Raw genomic sequence first — 22,033 nt, forward strand, 5'->3', positions numbered from 1 at the left:
AAAAGTTTTTAGTTTTCAACTAATAAACAAAATTATAAAGAACTAGAGATTAGGTGTCTTCCATGCATAAACATAAAATCTAAGTTAGAAAAATTATAAACAAAATATTGCACCATGAGCAACTTTATGTTGTACACTACCATAGAATTCATACACAGGGTGCATCGTTTAGCACCAGCTATGCAAAATTCACAAGTCAAATAAATCTAACCCTAACGGCCTAACCCAACCCTAAACCCTAAAAAGGGTTAGTATAAGGCAGAATGTGGTACATTTTTACTTTTATCAATTATGGATAGATGAAGTGTCACTCTCCTTCTATGTGAATGGAAATAAGCAATGTGTAGCAATTCTATTTCTTGCATGACCAAGCATAATGTTGAAATTATATTTCTTTAGCCGTCTTCCTTAAATTGATCATCAACTTGGATGGATTAAAATCTATTAAAAATTAAGACTCTAATAGCATCTTTTTAAGTTTCTCTAAGCCCTGGGAATTCTCAACATCTATATATTTTTTATAGAATAAGACACTTGATATAAAGCATTCGAGGGAATACAAGTCAAAAGCTCGACCATTGAAGTCTTTTCTTCCTTTTCTTTCCCTGTTTGTTTGATGTTAAGTGATGTAGGGTGATTTGGCCCGACCTAGTAATATGGGGACATGTGGACATGACCTAACTAGCAGGATGACAGCTTAGTCCGACGCACCAAGTTTGCAACGGATTGAGCTCGAATAACCAAACCACCTCGGTCCAAAGGCACTTTGGCATTCGTACCAGATCGGATCCAAAGGGTACTAGCTCAGGTAATACTGATCGACCACTACATGGCAACCCCGAAGATCTCGCCACCAAATTCCGTGCCTCATGGGATCACACCTCGTAACAGCTAACATTATCTCCCCCGTCCGATTCGGGCGGAAGTGATGAATCTTATCAGTTGGTAGCGTTATCCCCAATTAACGTGGAAACGGACCTCATCGCGACGAGGATCCCAGAACCACACCTCGAAACCTGCGAAGGCTCCACTATATAAATGCTCCACTCCCCGGGGGTAAAAGGTATGCGTAATCTCTGCTCTCTAGCTCTCTTGCATTCTAAGCTATTATCAACTCACAACCAAGTACTAACTTAAGCATCGGAGTGACCTCGCCGAACAAATAACCCCAGGTTCTCTAATCCGCTTTTTGCAGATCAACCAAGTCCGTCATCTACTGGAAGCCAGATCACCTCCAGCTAGTAACAACCAGATTGCGATACATCATTAAGGAAAACATGTTTTAATGAAGAATGAAAAATGGACCGAAGTTGGTTAAAATTTATTAGAAAGAATATAATAAGAAAACTTGGATTAATTACAGAGACTGTGATAAATGGAAGACTTAGTCATCGGACATGAACCCTACATCCATATTTACAATTGAATTGTTCATGTAGGGGAATCAAATTAAAACTTGAATGGTCCGGGCAGCAGATTTTTTTTTTTAATGAAAAAGAAAGATTTATTGATGCAAATAATTAAAAAGGTGGGCAAGAGATCTCGATCTAACCGTCAAAAAAGTACATCAGAAGCAAAAATTGCTCTATATACCAGCAAATGAACTAAGAAACAAAAAAAATTCTAGGCATTGATTATCCAGTTTTTTAATGCAGCAGATTACCCTGTTTTATCTTATTGGGCATAATGGAAAGATAAAGAATTTTATGCTTATTGTCATCCTTCGATTCCATCCATCGCCGTGTGTAGTATACTAGTATTAGGAGATAATCAACATGGAAAAACCAACAATCCAACATGATAAGTGATAAGAAAAAACCTTAACTGTAATGTGGAAACGAATGGACAATGAGAGTATTGAATACTGAGAAACACAGAAGAATGAAGGAAGACTGGAAAGTATGTTGCTACGGCGGTGGTGGCGCCTAGCGGTCGGTGGACAAACGGAGAAAAAGAAAGATCGAAGGAAGATTACAGACTGAGAAAGTGAGAAGTCTCGAAGGCGAAGACTGAACTAAAGACAATTGCAGACTGACCCACACCTCTGTGCTACAGTGGCGGCGGCACCCGACGGTCGAGGGTTGTGCGAAGGTTGAAGACTTGAAGGACTCTGAGTCTCTGTAGCAAACTGCAATTCTGCGAAGGTTGAACTGTTGAAGGAAGACGAAACATAGGGAAACACCGAACTAATTGAAATAACTCCTAACCTAATACATTTTAACACATTATATATAAGGGTATATTTGTAAATCACAACCAGGGTGGGGCGAGTTCAGGGATTTATAGGCAGTCCCCATCCCCACCCCGTCCCGGTCTGGGGCAAAAGAAAATTCCTCGAACCCGACCCGTAGGTATTTGTGACCGGAGAAATCCATCCCGTTCGGGGCGGATCGAATTGGGGACCCGATTTTGTGGGTAAAATTGCCATCCCTATCCCAGTCCATACCAATTAATCAATCAATGCATGTAGGCCCCATCATATATGATTTTGGAGTGAATTTGTAACATGGGTTCAGTGCTCACAAATGGTATTCACACCATCCTCAAAGCAACTTGTAACGATGTATTAGGAATATTTCTATATTTATATGTTTTTATTCATGGAAAGATATTTTAAAGGGAAAATTCCCGATCAGTATCCTATACTTTGGGCCTAGTGCCACTTTGGTCCCTGAACTTTAAAATGTGAATGATGAGGACAAATTTGGCCCTCCACTGACCTAGCAACACGTGGCACGACAGGATCACCACATGACACCTCAGTGCCACACAAATAGTTGTGGATCCCACTAAGCCAAGGAGGCACACCTCGGAACTAGTCTGAGCACCTCGTTCACAACTCGGGCACCTAGGCAAGGCGGCTAGCAGCACCTCATCTAGAGTCGACTTGTGGTACCGTGTCGTTACCAGTCCAATGGATCTCGGTGTGAGGAGTGACCTCCTCAAGGACTTGTCGACCTATGGTACCTTGTCAATACCGGTTGAAGTGACCTCAGCATGAGGAGCTACCTCCCTCGAGGACTTGCTAACCTAACTGAGGTCCAAGTGGAAACTTGTGAGACATGCTCACCGACCTCCTTTGCATGCATCATGTCACTCCCGAGTCTCTCGGAAGTTGGCTCCAACATTGATTGTTATGGAGGAAATTGAATAAGGCACAAAGCTTGGTCTACGTGTGTGACTACCTCTGACGACTTCGGACTGGTCAGGCATGTCTTCTCGAAGATCTTGGATGCGGTGCGTGAATCTCACGCCAAACAACGCATATAGAAAGGTCCCATCTCCTCCCTAAGAGAGAAGGTACACATAATTTAGCTCTCAAATACTAGTAATCTTGCTTTCAGCTCTCTCTAAAACCTCTAATTCGTTACTTAAGCATTGGAGTGCCCACACCGGGTAAAGCACCCCAGACACTTTGACCTATCTTCTTGCAACTCGATCGGGTAACCTCACAAGCCTGACGTTCGAATTGTCCTCTAGTAGGGAGCACCAGATCACACATCATCAATCGGTGTCATCTGTGGGAACTGCTACACAAAAGATAAGTTCTCACCCGTTCTTTGAGCCTCAAGTAATGGCATCCTCAAGCAACAATAGCAATGCTTGGATCAAAGGAATCCCCTTGGGGGTAGAGTCAGAATGATTTGCCCATACAAGTTCTAGTAGCCTTGCCAAACAAAATCTCCCGGCTTTGACTGTGAGGCCGCTCCTACGTGTTGAGCCCTACATGCTCTCTGCGAGAGTTGACGACAAATAGACTGTGAGGCTACCCCCGCAGGTCAAGCCCTCTATGGTTCCCGTGGGAGTTGATGGCCAACAGACTATGAGGCTGCCGCATAGGTCGAGCCCTCCATGGTTCCCATGGGAGTTGATGGCCAATAGACCGTGAAGTTTCCCCATAGGTCGAGCCTTCCATGGCTCCCGTGGGAGTTGATGGCCAATAGGCTATGGAGCCACCCTTACAGGACTGCATTGCCAAGGTGATGAGGTGTTTGTAGGTCAAGGTGCTAAGAGCGAACTAGCCTGTTAAAATTTCAGCGATCTGACTGAGAATCATTTTGGCGACCTGGACGATCTGACTCGCAATATGTAATCAGCCCGGATTCGCCTCATTAGCTCTATTCGCGAGGTTGCCCCTATAGGTTGAGCCCATCGTGGCTCTCGCAGGAGTTAGTGGCCAATGGACTGCAATCACCCTTATGGGTCAAGCCTTTCAAGGCTCCCATGCCATTTGGCGACCTGTAGTTAGTAGAGCTGCCCCCGTAGGTTGAGCTCCCTGTGGCTTATCATAGTAGACGACCAGTGTGTCCGAGGACTAACGCAATGCAGTCGTGGCACCGATCCTCCATTCAAACACCAATAGCAACACACGTATCAACGACACTATCACAAGGGGCAGAAACTAAACGACCATCCCGGACAAGCTTTAGCAGTCTGGTCCAGATTGTCTCCCAGCCCAACTGTAGAGCCCCACTATTGATTGAGCTCTCCATGGCTCTCGTAAGAGTGGGCATCAAGCTGAATGTGGAACCGGGCTCACAGGTCGAATCTTTCATGGTTTCAATGAGGGTAGGCGACTCGTAGATAGTTTGAGTAATCCCCTCAAGGTGAGCCCCCATGGTTCTCGGAGTGGACGTCAGTAGTTCTATGAGTGGATTAGCACATGTGCGTCATTGACTTAAGAGTGCAGACCCGAGAGAGTCAATCCTATGTGATGGTATAGATACAACTGCATTTAAAGCTACTATAGAATGACCATCCGCTTTGGTGACCTGGTTAAATTGAACTCTAAGGGGAAGCCAAAACTGCTTTCAGCATCAAGGCCCCTAAGTCGATTTCAAAATGCATTGGCAATAGGTAGTCCACCCTATGCAGGTCAGCCCTCATTTATCTAGCTTGACGTCGTTTTGACAGCCGAAATTATAACTGCTTTGGCAACCTGAATGAGTCGACTCGCAATACGTGCACGTTGACGAAAATCTACTAAGGGAAAGCCAAACTACTTTTAGCTAAGGCCCCCTATGCCGACCTTGGGATACATCGGCATTTCGACATATCGGTATCATTTTGACGGTCAAAATTATGAGTAACTACTTTGACAACCTAACCCATTTTCAAAAGTCCTAGGTCGACCTATGCAGGTTGGTCCTTATCTATCTAGCTCAACAGCATGTCAATTCAGTACCTGTCGTTTATTAATCGTCAGTTATAAGTATCACATGGCATCATATGCGACTTAAGACTTTTGAAAATGTCAAAATTACCCTTCAAACTTGAAAATAAAACACTATTCATCATGTTCTTCCTCAAGAAGATGAAATAGAGGGGTAAAATACCAAGTTAGAGATCGTAATCTCACAACATTTTCCCGTATTGATCATCACCCATTCTGTCTAACCCCATCATTCGTGCAGTCTTGATGATTTCCAAAGATTCCTATCACTAGCATCAAGATTTCCAAGATGCCTATCATATACATCTGTAATGATAAGCTAAAATACCTTGTCAACCATTGTAGTATTGTTTGATTCTTACTTTTCAGAAATAGACAGATGGCGAAGAGGCTATGGCGAATTGCAAACAACGAAAGACATCAAGATTTTTTTTTTTTGCTGCAAACGAAGGACTTCAAGTTAATGAGATTGTATTTGAAGAACTTGTAGAGAGAATTAATGGAGATGTGCGAATGACACTAAATCAGTTGCAGTATATGAGCCTCTCAATGTCTATTATCAAATATGATGACATAAGAAACCATCTTCTTAATAGTTTAAAGGGTGAAGACATTTCACCCTTTACTTTTGTTGATAAGCTATTTGGTTTGAATGGGGGAAGTTGAGAATGGACGAGAGAATTGACTTAAGCATGAGCGACCCTGATCTAGTCCCTCTTATTATTTAGGAAAATTACATCAATCATGTACATAGCTTTGCTGGTAAGGATGATAATGGGATCAAAAGAATGAACTTGCTTTCAGTGCTGTAGAGTCTATTGCAAATGGCGATATAATCAATGTTCATATTAGAGGATATCGACAGTGGTAACTCTCCCAAACTAGCCGCGCTTTGCATCTTGCATAATCCCTACTGCTTTGCTCTGCATGGGAGAAGAGAGACCCTTGAACAGGGGGAGTGCATTCAATTTTAATAGATTTGATGGGTGGCTTGGAAAGAACTCTAGTGGAAAAATTGAGGCTTTTGGAAGATGTGCATGCTCAGAATGTTGTTGAGTTAATGGATGCTTACTCTATAAATCAGGACGACTTGGACATAATCGTGGAGTATCAAAGTTCCAGGGGCACTGGCAAAGGCATACAAGCAACTAAGTAGCTTGCGTGCGGTATGATCAGTTGACTTGATCACACTTCCTGAAATTAAGAAGGCCCCAAAGAAACCTGTGGCAGCAATGCTAGAGCCAGTTGAAGATATTTTTGTTAGGAAAAACTAAGTTTATCTACAAACTATTTCTCCCAAAAAAAAAAAAAAAACTTGTTGATATTCAGCTATCACAATTCCTGAAAGAATGGTAGGATCCATCTAATGGATGCCAAGAAAGGTGCGGAATGGGGGGCGAATTTCAAAAATTTCCTACCTTCTTCCAACTGGGAATCATATTCCCTAAATTTAGAATACATTATTCAAGAATCCTACTTGAACCATAAACAAACCAGATTTGAACCAAAAGAAAACAGGAAGGATTATACCTGATCCGGAGAAATAATATCTCCCAAAGTTGGTGTTCACGCCCAAAGAAGTAACCAAGATCCGCTCCTGCTGAAGATGACACAGCTGTGGATGGAACGGAACCAGCAGGGTGCGTCCTACACACTGGATTCTTCACAAGAACCCTCTGGAAACCTTGAACACCGAATTCTAGTGTCTTTCTTGCAAGAGTATTGTCAAGAACGGCTTTCTTGACTTCCTGTTGCTGCAAAGATCCAATCTTCCAACAGGTAGTGGCAGCGGCTGAAGGAGGAGAAGTCCAGGGACGAAGAGGGCAGAATTGTCTCTTCTCTCTGGAGTCTGTGAGAGATCAAATCTCAGATTGCAGGATGTGTTTCTTACTTGCTCAAACCCCCTAGATCAACATCTGATATTTCTGCTAGGGTTTTCTCCTCTTTCTTCTTGATTAAGAAACCTCCCAATATTTTGGGAGTTATCCCAATCCAAATCAGTATTTGGATAGAGGTTAATCTTAATCCTATCTGCAGATTAAGTTAGTTAACTCCTGATCTTATCAGGAGGTTACCAGATTCAAATCTAATTTGAATTTGGTCTCTTAGAGTGGATAAGGTCAAAGACCCAATCCTTTTACTAACACTAATCTCATATTCGCCCTATGAACTGGTGATCATATCAGCCCAGTTCGAAATGGGCTTTTGGCCCATTAAGTGTTCAGTGTTTAACTAGTTTCCAACCTGCTGCCCAGTTGGGCTTTTTTGTATGGCGTGGGACCCAAGCATTGATCTACACACCAGCCACATGGGTTCGGCCCAGCCTTTATTACAAGGCCCAGCCGAATTCACTAAAAGACTCAATGACCCCTTTGAGCCCATCACATGGACCCTATGGGCCCAACACTTACATTAAGTGGTCCCTGGGCCAAGCCATCTTATAAAAACCCAAGGACTGTGGGCAGGTGCAAGATTAGCCCATCAGGTATTATCCTAAATGGTCTTACACTTAACCTCTCAGCCCTTAATGATCAAGCATTGCCCGACTTAAGAAGACCTCTCTCTCGGCTGCAAGGAACAGTGCCGCACTCTCTACTCACATGGATCCCGGGAATTAAAACCTTTTGCAAATCTTTTGAAACCGTACATATATATATATATATATATATATATATATATATATATATATATTATTTTGCAAAACAAAATTCTAACAATTGAAATCAACTGCCGGTAGTTTGGTTTCCATCAGAGAGAGTGCATTACCGATCATTACCATTGTCCGACAAATGGGCTGATCCTATCACTATGACCACTCACTCAGATGAATTCTCTGACTGCCCCAACATGTTCAGGTTTTGTCCCCCAGTAAGGATCTCACTGATTAACACATCAAAGACAACCCGATCCGACACCTAGTGACGTGTCATAATTGAGTCTAGGGGTCAGGTGTAACTTTCGAGTTTTGCCCATCTGTCTCCAAGGTCTAGGGCAATACTAGAAATCTGGTCCGGTTCAAGGGTTCAAGCAATCCCATACTGCATGTGCCTTGGGTCTTACCCTGATGGCCGAAACAAGCCATCCCAACACTTGGTGGCACACCAGTATCAGCCTTGGCAGGATAAATCTCCCCAGACTTATCCAATGGCTGTGAACATTTAAAACTAACACAAGTTTCTATAAGTGTCCAGTTTTAGGGTCTTACACATAATTATACCAAACAACATGAATCAAACATGCACTTTAATTTATTTCCACTAAATAACAAAAGTACATCAAATCCGATTGAAGCTAAGGGCATACAAGACTGTCTAACAGCTCCCACTTGCACTTAGGTCCAATCTGGTACAAGCCGGAGTCCCATACTTTCCACGTGTTTCTCAAACACATTCTGTGTCAGTGGCTTAGTCAATGGGTTTGCCACATTATCCGCTGATGCTACCTTCTGAATTAGGACGCCCCCTCTACCAACGATCTCCCGCAGTACATGGTACTTCCTCTCGATGTGCTTTGACTTCGAGTGGGCCCGAGGCTCTTTAGCCTGGGCGATCGCTCCATTGTTGTCACACAACAACGGGATGGGTGATGTGTTGGACGGAATCACTCCCAATTCGTGTATGAATTTCTTCATCCACACGGCTTCCTTGGCAGCTTCACTTGCGGCAATGTACTCGGCCTCGGTTGTGGAGTCTGCAGTGGACCTCTGTTTGCTGCTTTTCCAGCAAACAACACACAATCCTATCGTGAAAACATACCCAGATGTAGACTTTCTATCATCTGGATCCGACTGGAAATCGGCATCGGTATACCCTAGAACTTGTAGTGAACTACCATCGAATACTAGACAAAACTCTTTTGTCCTTCGAAGGTATTTAAGTATGTTCTTCACAGCAGTCTAATGCTCCTACCCTGGGTTAGCCTGGAATCTGCTTACCACACTCACCGCCTGAGCTATGTCTGGGCGAGTGCACAGCATGACATACATGATGCTCCCTACGACTGAGGCATAGGGAACGTCTCTCATGCCCTCAATCTCCTCAGAAGTCTTGGGAGACATCTTCTTGGAGAGAGTTACTCCATGTCTGAAAGAAACATTTCCTTTCTTGGAGTTTTCCATGTTGTACCTTTCGACAATTTTGTCAATGTAAGCAGCTTGGGATAATCCAATTATCCGCTTCGATCTATCTCTATAGAGTCGAAGACCCAGTATGTATGAAGCTTCTCCAAGATCTTTCATGGAGAACTACTGTGACATCCATACCTTGACCGAAGTCAACATTCCTACATCATTCCCAATGAGTAGGATATCGTCCACGTACAATACTAAAAAAGTAATCTTATCCCCACTGGACTTCCTGTAAACACAGGGCTCATCCGGATTCTGCTCAAAGTCAAACGTTTTGACGGCAGAATCAAAACGGATGTTCCAACTCCTAGAAGCCTACTTAAGTCCATATATGGATCTGTTGAGTTTACATACCATGTGTTCCTGACCAGCAACAATAAAGCCTTGCGGCTGCTACATGTAGATATCTTCACTAAGATCTCCATTCAGGAACGCGGTTATGACATCCATTTGCCAAATCTCGTAGTTATGGTATGCTGCTACAGCTAGCAGGATCCTAATGGATTTAAGCATGGCCACGGGCGAAAAGGTTTCCTCATAATCGATGCCTTCTTTCTGAGTATACCCTTTTGCCACCAAGCGAGTTTTGTAGGTCTCAATCCTGCCATCGGGGCCCTTCTTCCTCTTGTAGATCAATTTGCAACCAATTGCTTTTACCCCAAAGGGCGGATCTACTAGAGTCTAGACTCCATTGGTCTCCATCGAGTCCATCTCAGCTCTCATGGCCTCCACCCACTTCTGGGAATCTATGTCTAACATAGCTTCCGCGTAAGTCACGGGATCCTCTACACTAGTCAAGGCTTCCACCAGGTAGGTATCCTGGTCATAACCATATTGGACTGGTGATCTGGATACCCGGGTGAACCTTCTAGGTTGGTCATTACCTAGAACTTGTGGGACATCTCCCACTACTCGTGAGCTCTCCTCATCAAGAACTATTTCCTGATGGTGAGTGTCCATGATGTATTCAGATTCTAAGAATTGGGTGTTTTGACTGCAGAATACTTTCTGCTCACTTGGGTCATAGAATAGATAACCCACTGAATCCTTTGGGTAGCCTATAAATAGGCAACGACTGGTTTTGGATTCCAACTTGTCCGCACTTGTTCTTCTAACGTGTGCAGGACAACCCCAAATCTTCAAGTGTCTTACACTTGGCTTCCTTCCAGTCCATAGTTCATATGTAGTTTTCGGAACTGATTTGGTTGGAACCCGATTCAGCATGTAGATAGCAGTCTCTAATGCATATCCCCAAAAGGATGTGGGTAATTCTGAGTGTACGAGGAGTGACCGGACCATGTCCAACAAGGTTCTATTCCTCCTCTCTGAAACACCGTTGAGTTGTGGTGTAGCAGGAGGAGCTAGTTGTGACACTATCCCATTGTCCTTTAAGTAGTCATTGAATTCATCAGAGAGATACTCGCCACCTCGATCCGATCAAAGGGCCTTAACTTCTCTCCCTAACTGTTTCTCGACTTCCTGTCTGAAATCTCTGAACTTTTCAAAGGATTCAGATTTGTGTCTCATTAGGTACACGTAACCATATCATGAAAAATCATCTGTAAAGGTGATGAAGTACACGTGTTGATTCCGTGTCCTAACACTCAGGGGACCACACACATCAGTATGTATTAGGTCAAGTGTGCCTCTAGATCTTTCAGGCTTACAGTCAAATGGTCGCTTAGTCATCTTACCTTGAAGGCAAGGCTCACAAGTGGGAAGATTTTCTACGGTTAGAAAATCCAAAGGACCATCCTTTACCAGTTTTGTGATTCGGTCAAAACCGATATGGCCAAGTCAGTAATGCCAGAGGCATGTGGGATTAACTATATCACGATTCCTTTTCTTGTGATTTTCGACCAACGTAGTTTCGGTTAGGTTAGTTTCTAGAGAAGGATGTAGAACATAGAGACCATTCTCCAGTTCCCCGCATGCGATGAATTTGTTATTCCGTTTAACAGTAATCATATTACTAAAATAAACAGTATATCCATCAGCACACAGTTTAGAAATAGAAATTAAATTTCTTCTCAAGTTCTGTACATAAGGACAATCTTTAAGTACAAGGACTCCTTTTCTAAAAACTAATTCTACGGTTCCTATCGCCGCAACTGCAACACTTGCAGTCGTTCCCAAGAATAGTGTCACCTCGCCATCACTCAATCTTCTGCTAACTTTGAACCCCTGCAGTGAGTTACACGCATGAGTTGAAGCCCTGGAGTCAACACACCAGGACACAGAAGTAACTAACATATTAGTTTCTATGACACATGTTTCGATGTTACCTTTCTTAGATTCCAGGTAGGTAGGACAGTTCCTCTTCCAGTGGCCGGTCTGTTTGTAGAAGTGACAGACATCCGATGTCTTGTTCTTCTTCTGCTTCTTGGGTTTGGCAGCTTTCTTCTGGGGCTTCTTTGCCTTTCTCTTTTTCTTGCCCGATCTGTTAGCTTCAGCAAGCATAACCCTCCTTCTTTAAAAGATCCTCGGCGCTCTACAACATATTGCTGAGTTCCTGGACGTTGACATTCAGCTTATTCATATTGTAGTTCATAGTGAACGCATTGAAGGAAGAGGGCAAAGAATTCAGGATGGCATCCACTTGCGTGTCAAGATCTAGCCCGGATCCAAGAGCTTCAAGTTTATTAATGTATCCCATCATCCGAAGAGAATGGTCATGAACTTTCTGCCCCTTGGACATCTGCGCGGTCATGAACAATTTCAGGACCTTCTGTCGCGTAGAACGGTTCTGCTCTTCATACATTGTTCTTAGACTGTCCAATATGTCCTTGGCTAGTTCGATCTGATCGAACTGCCTCTGTATTGAGTTGTCTAATGAGGCAATGATAAAACAACGGGCTAGGGAGTTCTTATCCTCCCAATCTTGGTAGTCCCTCCTACGGGCCTCAGAAGCCCTATCACCCAGACGTTCTGGGGTAGGATTTTTCACCACCTTATCTAACTTTTCAGAAGTTAGGACCAGCATAAGATTTTTGTACCAGTCGGCATAGTTTGGGCCCTTAAGCTTGTTATCATCTAGAAGCTTTGCAAATTGACCGTTTGCTATTTTCTAATAAAACAGTTAAAACGTTAGTCCACAACCTTATTTTGATTCATGTTACCTACATAGATATGGCTTTTAATCTATGTTCCATTCCCATTTATTCATCTCTCAGATTTTCCCTCCCTTCTCAATGACGGAGACGACAAAATGTCTCTGGAAATGTGGGAAATCACATAGGGTGCGTGAAGCCAACTATTTCAGCTGCATAACCCCACTCCTTTTCTGTGATGAGTTTCCCTTTGGCCTCTGTCAGACAAGGTTCAGAGCCGTTTTTAGGTAAACCTTTCTGTCTAGTGAGTGCACACCCATCATATTCAGATTACGCCAAGGTACCGTGAGAGAGTTCCCATTTTCTGGTGAAGCCCCTCCCACATCGGTCTATGATGCCCCTATCATCTAATGAAACACTCTAACAGATCCAACAACAAATGGATAGCCCAATTTTATGGTGCGTTCCCTCATTACTGATGGACCCATCATTGTGCTAATGATGGAAGGCCTTTAGAGAGTCCATCAAATGGATCTCTCTATCACACGCAATCATATTTGCTTGGAGGGAACAAAATTACGCCCTAGTTCTAATTTAGGTCAAACCAAAGTGGCTCCCACTGGCTTTCATAAAGCCAGATTTCTGGTGGGCCTCAATCGGCTAGGGGTTCCGTACGCATCCCTTTTCAGGGTTGTGGGGCCCACAAAGTAGAGAGGGGTCATCCAATGACCTTAATGGACACCATGGCAATGATGTGCATTCAGCCATGGTGTGCGCAAGAGCCACTAACGAGTTAACATGGGCCAAGCGCTTATGGCCCATGGTCGCAGCACATCATACATCCAAACATCACATGTAAAGGAAGAATTGATCCAATCAATTAACTGCTGTAAAGCCCATCGAATGGCCCATTTAAAACTTAAAGCATTAACAATTAATGTTTACTAGGTGTATGGGCTGAATTGCAGTTAGCAGTTCGGCCCATACAGCTTTTCTCACAACAATGGGCTTTTGCAGTTTTAACCCTTTAAAACTGGGCTTTACAGGTGGGCCGAATTAATCCCTGTAATTGAACATCAGATTTGGAATAATCAATGTGAGAAATATGGACTGAAAAACAGCCCCCTTCGAATCTCAGATTCGGTCCAAACAATTTTGGTCCAATCTAGTCCGAAAAGGTCCAAAAGTGATTTTCAATTCAAGAATTAATTCAAGAGAGATCTGAAATTAATAATTTTTTATTTTAGACAATCACAAATAAAAAATATGGACTGTTCATACCACCTGCAAAACAGAGGTTAATCACAAAAGTTATAGTTTCATAAACTGTAAATCACAGTATGCGATTTCTCCATCTGCAAATCTCCAGCGTCGCCATTTTCTTCCTTCTTCTTTAATCAAGAAAATAAATAAAAAACAGAAATCCTATTTCTATTAATTAATTACATTCTTGATCAAATCCTATACATTCAGTCTAAAAAAATAAAAAAATATATTTACAGACCGAATAATAATAAAAGGAAGAAAAAAGGGTGCACAGACTATCTGCGCCAAATCTGCACTGCGATCTCCAGGTTCGAACAGTCCATTAAATCAAAAATAAATAAAGAACAATTCTAAATAAATTTTTGGATTTAACAAAATTAATTTCAAATCAAACACCCTTAACAAGAAACCATTTCTTGAAAAAAAAGGAAAACAATCTGCGCAGATCTTGGCAGAACATTTTTTGTTCATCTGCGTAGGGTTAGATCTGATTTTCTTTTGGTTCAAGATTCGAACCAGTGGCTCTGATACCACTGAAAGAATGGTAGGATCAATCTAATGGATGCCAAGAAAGGTGCGTAATGGGGGGTGAATTTCAAAAATTTTCTACCTTCTTCCAACTGGGAATCATATTCCCTAAATTTAGAATACATTATTCAAGGATCCTACTTGAACCATAAACAAACCAGATCTAAACCAAAAGGAAACAGGAAGGATTATACCTGATCCGGAGAAATAATATCTCCCAAAGTTGATGTTCACACCCAAAGAAGTAACCAAGATCCGCTCCTGCTGAAGATGAAACAGCTGTGGATGGAACGGAACCAGCAGGGTGCGTCCTACACACTGGATTCTTCACAAGAACCCTCTGGAAACCTTGAACATCGAATCCTAGTGTCTTTCTTGCAAGAGTATTGTCAAGAACTGCTTTCTTGACTTCCTGTTGCTGCAAAGATCCAATCTTCCAACAGGTAGTGGCGGCGGCTGAAGGAGGAGAAGTCCAGGGACGAAGAGGGCAGAATTGTCTCTTCTCTCTGGAGTCTGTGAGAGATCAAATCTCAGATTGCAGGATGTGTTTCTTACTTGCTCAAACCCCCTAGTTCAAAATCTGATATTTCTGCTAGGGTTTTCTCCTCTTTCTTCTTGATTAAGAAACCTCCCAATATTTTGGGAGTTATCCCAATCCAAATCAGTATTTGGATAGAGGTTAATCTTAATCCTATCTGCAGATTAAGTTAGTTAACTCCTGATCTTATCAGGAGGTTACCAGATTCAAATCTAATTTGAATTTGGTCTCTTAGAGTGGATAAGGTCAAAGACCCAATCCTTTTACTAACACTAATCTCAGATTCGCCCTATGAACTGGTGATCATATCAGCCCAGTTCGAAATGGGCTTTTGGCCCATTAAGTGTTCAGTGTTTAACTAGTTTCCAACCTGCTGCCCAGTTGGGCTTTTTTGTATGGCGTGGGACCCAAGCATTGATCTACACACCAGCCACATGGGTTCGGCCCAGCCTTTATTACAAGGCCCAGCCGAATTCACTAAAAGACTCAATGACCCCTTTGAGCCCATCACATGGACCCTATGGGCCCAACACTTACATTAAGTGGTCCCTGGGCCAAGCCATCTTATAAAAACCCAAGGACTGTGGGCAGGTGCAAGATTAGCCCATCAGGTATTATCCTAAATGGTCTTACACTTAACCTCTCAGCCCTTAATGATCAAGCATTGCCCGACAAAAGAAGACCTCTCTCTCGGCTGCAAGGAATAGTGCCGCACTCTCTACTCACATGGATCCCGGGAATTAAAACCTTTTGCAAATATTTTGAAACCGTACATGGGTCAATATCCCATAATATGGGTCAATATCCCATAATGGGCTCGGCCCAACAATTCTCCCCCTCCAGCCCATGAGAGAAGGGAGACACTTCAAAAAAAGCAACTATGCAAATTTAAGGTCAGCTGCTCCGGCACACAGTTCATGCTTCTCTCGGGGCACCACTTTTGTCATCATGTCAGCATCATTTTTGTCAATGTGAATATTTTCAAGTTCAATCAATTTGGAGTTCAAAACATCTCAAATCCAATGATATCTTATATCAATATGCTTCGATCTATTATGAAATGTTGGATTATTACCAAGATGAATAACACTCTGAAATATCATAATATAGGACATACCTCTGTTGAGTGAAACCAAGTTCATGCACAAACTTTTTCATTCACAGCAACTCCTTAAATGCTTCAGTAATAGCGATGAACTCAGTCTCAGTCGTAGACAATGCAACACACTACTACAACCTAGACTGCCAGGCCACAACTCCCCATGCAAAGGTAATCAAATAACCAGAAGTAGACTTTCTAGAATCAACATCCCCAGTCATGTCTGAATCTGTAAAACTACAAAGAATAGGTTTCCCAATTCCAAAACAGTGTTTTAAACTAGAAGTACCTCGGAGATATCTCAATATCCACTTCACAGCAGTCCAATGTTCTCTACCTGTATTGGATAGAAAACGACTAACAACAACAACTACATGAGCTATATCAGGCCTTGTGCAAACCATTGCATACATTAAATTTACTATTGCAAATGCATAAGGAATACGTTGCATTTCTCCTTTTTCTTTATCACTACGAGCTTGTCTAGTATTAAGCTTAAAGTGTAAAGCAAGAGGTGTATTTACCACTTTAGCCTTATTCATATGAAACCGCTGAAGTATTTTCTCAATATACTTCTCTTGAGATAACCACAACTTCTTGGCCTCTCTATCACGAGTAATCTGCATGCCAAGTATATGTCTTGCTGGTCCCAAGTCTTTCCTTGCAAAAGACTTACTAAGCTCCTTTTTCAACCTGTCAATTATAGAACAGTTATGACCAACAATCAACATGTCATCAACATAGAGCAATAAAATGATGAAGTCATTATCAGAAAACTTTTACACAAAAACATAATGGTCTGAGGTTGTCTTCTTGAATCCCTGCTGGATCATAGCAGACTCAAACTTCTTGTACCATTGTCTCGGGGCTTGTTTCAACCCATATAGACTTTTCTTCAATCTATAGACATAGTCTTCTTTACCCTTCACCACAAAACCTTTTGGTTGCTCCATGTAAATTTCCTCCTCCAAATCACCGTGAAGGAAAGCAATTTTTACATCCATCTGCTCAACCTCTAAATCAAGACTAGCTGCCAAACCAAGAACAACTCGGATAGAAGACATTTTGACAACAAGCGAGAAAATCTCCTCAAAGTCAATTCCCTTTTTCTGACGATAGCCTTTGACAATTAATCTAGCTTTGTATCGTGGATTAGAAGTATTCTCCTCAGTCTTTAAACTATGAACCCATCGATTTTACAAAACTTTTCTATCTTTAGGCAATTTGACCAGCTCAAAAGTATGGTTGTCAACTAAAGATTTTATCTCATCATTCATAGCAGCAACCCATTCTTTATTGTGCTCAGACTCCATAGCCTCTTTGTAGCAATCAGGTTCTCCTCCATCAGTGAGAAACATATATTCATTAGACGAATATCGAGTATAGGGAATATGTTGTCTAGAAGACCTTCTAAGTGGAGCAACAGGTTCACTAATAGCACCACTGGTAGAAGCATCAATATCATCAGCAACATCATCATCATTATCTTCAACCAAATCATTATAAATATGATTATGGCCATCATCATGATTACCAAACTCAGCTACACTGGGCATATGTGTCTCGGGAACTAGATTAAGATCAACCAACCCATCAGTACTCGAAGACTCCGATTTCTCTGCCTTATCAATATCCTCAATGGTCTGAACCTCCATAAAAATAACATCACGACTTCTTACAAGCTTCTTTTCAACTAGGTCGTACAATCTATAGTCAAATTCATCATGACCATAGCCAATGAAGATACATTGTCTTGTCTTGATATCTAACTTGGACCTTTCATCTTTTGGCACATGCACAAATGCTTTATAGCCAAAGACACGTAAGTGGTCATAGGATACATCTTTTCCGTACCACACCCTGTCAGGAACATCAGCTTGCAAAGCAACAACAGGAGATAAATTAATAACATGTGCAACAATATATAAAGTCTCACCCCAAAAAGATTCAAGCAACTTTGCTTCTGAAAGCAAACATCTAACTCTCTCCATCAACGTCCTGTTCATCCTCTTTGCCAGGCCATTAAGCTGAGGAGTCTTAGGGGGCGTCTTCTAGTGTCTAATGCCCTGCTGCCTGCAATACTCATCAAATGGTCCACAATATTCACCACCATTATCAGTGCAAATACATTTCAGTTTCTTCCCTGTTTCCCTCTCAACAGAAGCCTGAAACTGCTTAAAGACACCAAATGGTCTTTACTCTTCAAGACATAAACCCAAAGTTTCCTTGAATGATCATCAATAAAAGTAACAAAGTAAAGTGCACCACCAAATATTTTTGTCTTCATCAGACCATAGAGATCTGAATGCACCAACTCAAGCAACTCTGATTACCTAGAGGGAGGATGGCTCTTGAAAGAGACTATTTTGTTTCCCAGCCAAGCAATGAGCACACTTTTCTAATCTTGCACCTTTCAAACCTGAAAGTAGATTCTTCCTGGCCAAACAATCAAGTCCCTTCTCACTGATGTGGCTTAGTCTTTTGTGCCATAACACTGATGAGTTATCACACTCAACTGCATTCATACCATCAATGGAAACTGTAGTCTTGATCCAGTACAGACCATAACACTTCTTTCCATGTGCCACAACCAAAGAACCTTTGGAGAGTTTCTATTGTCCATTACCAAAGGTACTAACATAACCATCATCATCAAGAACACTGGTAGAAATCAGATGCAAACGAATGTCTGGTGCATGTCTGACATTTTTCAAAATCAATTCAGTCCCATTACTTGTTTTTAGACAACTAGTGCCAATGCCAATCACCTTTAACAAACCATTATTACTCATCCTTAAAACCCCATAATCACCTGGAGTATAAGATGTAAAAAAATCCTTTCTCGATGTAACATGAAAACAGACACCACTGTCAACAACCCAACTTGTCTCATGACAAGCAACATTAATCAAATTCTCATCACAGACAATCACAAGATCACCTGTAGTGGTGGTAGCAACACGATCATCATTGTCATTATCTTTATTTTGTTGCTTACCTTTGTTATCTTTATTGTCCTTCTTCAGCTGAAAATAAAATCTTTTGATATGTCCCTTTTTACCACAATAGTTGCATTCAATGTTTTTGTACTTAGACCTTGATTTGCTTCTAGCCTTACTTTTACCTCTGTCACCTTGTCCTCGGTCTCTATTATTGCTTTTCCCCCTGTTTTCAGTAATCAAAACCTCTGATTGAAAAGATGATGCTTGCTGAGTTCGTTGTCTGACTTGTTCATTCAAAACAACAACTTTTACATATTCCAAGGTCACTACACCACCAAGAGCAGAACTATACAAAGTCATGCGCAAATTTTCCCAAGAGTCAGATAGAGTATTAAGCAACCAAAGTCCCAAAATTTCACCTTTAAATTTAATACCCATGTCTGACAATTGATCAAAACACCACTGAAATTCACTTATGTGATCAGAAATATGAATACCTTCCTTGTACCTCAAATTCATAGCCTGTTTCAACAGAAATAATTTATTGTTCCCAGATTTAGAGGCATAAAAGTCTCAAGCTTATCCCATAAGGTTTTGGCATGTGAATCATTAGCAATATGATTCAAAACATTATCATCTACCCATTGTCGAATAAAGCCACAAACCATCTCATGCTCAAAAGCCCATTCTTCATCAGATTTATTTTCAGGTTTTTTAGTAGAAAAAACTAGTAAATATAACTTTTTCACGAATAGTAGATCCTTCATTTTTCCTCTCCACTTGTGGTAATTGGTGCCATTCAAGCTAATCATTCTACCATAATTAGGCTCCATCATGCAATCAAACAAATCCACAAACAAATAACCTGGCTCTAATACCACTTTGTTGGGAAGAAACTAAGTTTATCCACAAACTATTTCTCAAAAAAAAAAATACTTGTTGATATTCAGCTATCACAATTCCAAGCAAGATATCAACAAAAATAATCATAAGCCAAGCAGAGAGACACACGATATTTAACGTGGAAAACCCCTCCAATGTGAAGGGTAAAAAACCATGGGGCCAAGGAGATCCAACAAAAAATCTCCACTAATAACTTGAGGTAACAATTACAACAACTCAAACACCACAATATGCTCACAAACTTAGAGCAAATACAGATTCTCAAACATACAAACGAGAATACCAAAAGCGGTGAAAATAACAGTCAGAAAAACTCACAAACGCGGCTACTGTTTAGGCCACAACATGGAGACCTTCACTGCTCCAAATCAGATCTTCACTGTTCAGATCGTAGGTCTGTGAATTTCGAACAATCCCATAAAATTTCAGCCAAATCGAACCACAAATGGCCCTTGATCATAGTAATTGATGAAGACTGCCGCGAGACGTTTTCTTTTCCCGAACAACTACGAGTTGTTTTTGTTTGATCTCAAATAACCGACGATTCAGAGCTCTGATCAAAGATCCGACCGTTCAGAATGAAGAAAAATGAGTCATCCACTTACTTTCCAAATTTTTGCTCGATCGGATGGTGGATCAAAAAGTTCCGGCCGTTTGATGAACTCTGCGCACTGAGAAATCTGCACAGTATTTCGATTTCTCTCTTTTCCTCTCTCTCTTCAACATGCCGTGCGCAAAAAGGATCTAACCCTAGTTTTTGTTTTTCTTTTTTGAAAAACAAAAAAGAAAAAAAAAATAGTTGGCTGAAGGAGAATGGGTTATAATATGGGTCAATATCCCATAATGGGCTAGGCCCAACAATTTTGGCAAAGGAGGATGGTGATGCACTAGCAGAAAGTGAAGAAGAGAACTCTTCAGATACAAATGATATGGATAATATTGATAAACAACTGAAGATGGATTTTCAGAGCAACGACTTGAAAGGAATTCAAGTCAAATTGGACTTGAAAAACATGGGAAATTCTAATGCAAGAAGACATCAGTGAATAACTCAAAGGAAAGCTCTCAATCTGGAGAAAAGAAAGGGGGAGAGTTCTGAAGCAGCAACCAAGAGACAAAATGGTTTCCCGTGAGACCACTAAAATCCAACGCAACCATCCATGGTGGTCTAAATCGAGTTAATGCAATCTAAAATTATCATTCAACAATAAACCATTCACAAAGGTCTGAAACGAAATAATGCAATCTGAATTTCTAAAACACTATAGAGTAATGCATATGTAGATCACGACGTTCAAGAGAAAGAGAAGATTATCATCCATCGTCATATTTGGGTATTTAGATGGTTGATAAAGAAAATTAGATTTTACTTAAATGACATTTGTGTTTATAATTAATATATGGTTAACGGTAGATACTAGATTGGCATGCTTTAAGGTTTGGATACTAAATTGTGACGTTCTGAAGTTTAGATGCCAAATGACACTAGGCCAATGTATATAATACTAATTGTGAATTTTCCCTATTTTAAATACACAGCTGCAAGTAACTTAGTGACTGTAAATAGTAATACCGTCTGAACACCATTTTGTGAAGACTAAATTTGATTTTTGAATTTGCTATATAGTCCAAACATCATAAGGATCTACGAGGAAATTGACTTCAGTGCTCACAAGACGTTTCACACCGTTTGCATAGTCCTGATCACTAAAGCCGATCTCCACCCAGAGAAAAAACCTTTGTCATGACTCATGATGTGGTTAGGCCTCAAGAGCTTCCGTTATGGCGTTAACACTCCCTTAATAAGCCATGCCTCAGAGATTTTAATTACTTTTTGGTCCAACCAAATGGATCGGGACAATACAGACACAGGATAATAGCCAGGAACGTATTTTCTTCTCTTCAGTGCGGGGCAAGGTGTCTCTTCACATTTAACTCCCTCTCGTACTCTCATTTAATAGGCCTCCTCATTTTCGAATACTCTGCCTCCCAACACACGAGAAGTTTGTTTTCTTCCTTACCTTTTCAATTTTGGACTTCAGATCGTCTATTCATTTTCAGTCGTATAATGCCGGTGGTTTTCTGGGCAACTGAATGGACATTTTAGAGGAAATTGAACCTTTCTAGTGACATAGACCTTTCTATTAAGAAGAGCATGCGAGAGCTTAGAGGAATTACACATGAAAAACGTAACTGCTTTTTGCTGCTGTAGATTGAGATCTCTCGTGTTTTTGCAGTTTTTAAAGCGAAATTATCTTGAACGAACTGTTTGTGTACATTTTTCCGATTTCAAGCACTAGTAAGATCTCCTAGGTCGAATACTTTGTTTATGCGTTTATTTCTCAAATTCGTTTCCAAGATATAATAAAGTGTTGGGTGAGAAAAATGCAATCAACAAAGTTAAAAAT

General features: G+C 41.2%; 1 pseudogene; it reads left to right on the forward strand.

Moving 5' to 3' along the window:
• Positions 1-3,947: 3,947 nt before the first annotated feature.
• On the forward strand, positions 3,948-20,671 carry LOC148874985 (replication factor C subunit 1-like; annotated as a pseudogene).
• The last annotated feature ends 1,362 nt before the right edge of the window (positions 20,672-22,033 follow it).

Source organism: Nelumbo lutea, chromosome 1 (assembly GCF_056320005.1).
Source record: "Nelumbo lutea isolate HS-2025 chromosome 1, American lotus-T2T, whole genome shotgun sequence".
NCBI classification, from domain to species: domain Eukaryota; kingdom Viridiplantae; phylum Streptophyta; class Magnoliopsida; order Proteales; family Nelumbonaceae; genus Nelumbo; species Nelumbo lutea.